The 2,500-nt window shown below is 47.8% G+C and overlaps 1 non-coding gene across 1 annotated transcript; it reads left to right on the top strand.

The window, feature by feature from the left end:
• Nucleotides 1–1,069: 1,069 nt before the first annotated feature.
• LOC143350975 (5.8S ribosomal RNA) lies at nt 1,070–1,224 on the top strand. Its single transcript, XR_013081385.1, has one exon. It is a non-coding gene; the product is annotated as a 5.8S ribosomal RNA (ribosomal RNA).
• Nucleotides 1,225–2,500: the final 1,276 nt, after the last annotated feature.

Here is a 2,500-nt window from a genome sequence, read left to right as displayed (position 1 = left end):
CATCGTTGCTCGCGCGACTAACGACGACCAGCCGAAACGGCTGTAGTTTATCGCATCGATTTCATCGAGCAACCGATGGACGCTGCCGCGTTCGTTCGTAAATGAATAATATACATACTCATGGCTAACTTGAGGCGAATAATCGCAAACGACGACGCGTCGATTTTGCGGCCATCGTTGCTCGCGCGACTAACGACGACCAGCCGAAACGGCTGTAGTTTATCGCATCGATTTCATCGAGCAACCGATGGACGCTGCCGCGTTCGTTCGTAAATGAATAATATACATACTCATGGCTAACTTGAGGCGAATAATCGCAAACGACGACGCGTCGATTTTGCGGCCATCGTTGCTCGCGCGACTAACGACGACCAGCCGAAACGGCTGTAGTTTATCGCATCGATTTCATCGAGCAACCGATGGACGCTGCCGCGTTCGTTCGTAAATGAATGTTATACATACTCATGGCTAACTTGAGGCGAATAATCGCAAACGACGACGCGTCGATTTTGCGGCCATCGTTGCTCGCGCGACTAACGACGACCAGCCGAGACGGCTGTAGTTTATCGCATCGATTTCATCGAGCAACCGATGGACGCTGCCGCGTTCGTTCGTAAATGAATAATATACATACTCATGGCTAACGTGAGGCGAATAATCGCAAACGACGACGCGTCGATTGTGCGGCCATCCGTTGCTCGCGCGACTAACGACGACCAGCCGAGAAGGCTGTAGTTTATCGCATCGATTTCATCGAGCAACCGATGGGCGCTGCCGCGTGCGTTCGCCCGATTGCGCGTGAAGTTACTGTTCGGAACCAAGAATATACGGGTGTATTATACCCGTTTGGTCGCAGCCACGCGCAAAGGCTTTTGAATGTACTGTACGCCCGGCCGTCGAACGATGGTTTTCCGTCATTCAGGAAACAAAAAGAAACTTTTGTCGTCGATATGGCGCGTTCAATCCTCCGTCGATACGCTGGTCGGAGGTGCGAACATCGAATATTTTTAAAGCAAAGAACAAGGAGCATTTTTAAATACAAAGAAAAAAATTGTAAATTGTATATGATTACCCTGAACGGTGGATCACTTGGCTCGTGGGTCGATGAAGAACGCAGCTAATTGCGCGTCAACGTGTGAACTGCAGGACACATGAACATCGACATTTCGAACGCACATTGCGGTCCACGGATAAAATTCCTGGACCACGCCTGGCTGAGGGTCGTTCACTTGTCCTAAAACTGCTTGCGTTGTTCTCAGATTCCCTAACCCCGCCGTCGTTTACCTCTCCTTTCGGGGAGATGGCGAAGAACGTTTCGGAGCCGGGTCGATGAAGAGAAAGGTATCAACGTACGAGCGAGAATTTGGGTATTTCGTTGGCGTTTGTCGCTGGACGTACGAAAAAGAATAAATATTATATATTATTGGCAAGTTTGCGCACCCCTTGCGTGGTGAGGCAGAGATCAGTCTGGACTCGCGCGAGTGTTTTACGGCGTCGTGCGTCGTGTTGTCTGGAGTATCATCACGACCGCCCGTTAAAGCACCGCTCCTACGATTTCTGACTTTGACGGCACTAAAAACCACCGTGGGGCGCAAATCGCGTTTCGTACAAATCTAATGATTACCGGCGCTCCCGACGTTGCCCGAAGTTAATAATTTATGCAAAGGAAAGAGAAAATAAAGCGTATACTAGTTTTGGAGCATAACAAAAAGGACACTGGAAAGAAATTTGATCAAACACTGATAATTATGATATGTAATATATGCCCTACCACGTGAAATTTGTGGTATCCGTCGGTCGTCGTCTTCCTCTCTGTTCGTTCGTACAGCCCCAGGGAAAAATGATAATTTATCAAACGAATCGGACGATCATCCTCTATGGAGAGGCTCGAACGAACACGACGAGAAGCGCGATACGAACGGAACCCAAAAGAAGGGATATACTCTGAGAAGTTGGTCGCCCCATGTCTCTCTTTGTTACGAATATGTATATCGATTGCGAGACCGCGCGTTTAGCCGGTCGTCCAGTCCACGAATGCTTTTCTTTCGAACTTACGGTGGACTTTGGTAGACTATCAAAGAATCAACGAAAATCGGATCGGGTAGTTCTATCATAGACACACACCGTGGTTCTTCTTTAATTTGAAAAGCGACGGAAGGACGTTAAAAGTAATCAGCCGGTTACGCCTAGCGAGCGTTTCGCATCGAACGAATGAAAAACTAAGACAGAAGGGAGACACTTTGGCGAGGCGCTAAAAACCCATCATTGATATCCTTTTCTCCGAGAAAGCAAAATGCTATTATATGCTATCGGAGGACGCGGAGAAGTAGGAGGTGGTGGTCGATTCCATATATACACCAGGTTCTTGTTGCTCCGATTCGTTACGGTGTACGATTTGTTTTTCTTTTTTTTTTTTTTTTTCAACTAACAAGTTTGTTCGACGACCTCAGAGCAGGCGAGATGACCCGCTGAATTTAAGCATATTACTAAGCGGAGGAAA

The sequence above is a fragment of the Colletes latitarsis genome, unplaced genomic scaffold (assembly GCF_051014445.1).
Source record: "Colletes latitarsis isolate SP2378_abdomen unplaced genomic scaffold, iyColLati1 scaffold0051, whole genome shotgun sequence".
NCBI lineage: Eukaryota > Metazoa > Arthropoda > Insecta > Hymenoptera > Colletidae > Colletes > Colletes latitarsis.
The sequence above is the reverse complement of the archived record's forward strand: the minus strand, read 5'-3'. Positions and strand labels throughout refer to the sequence as shown.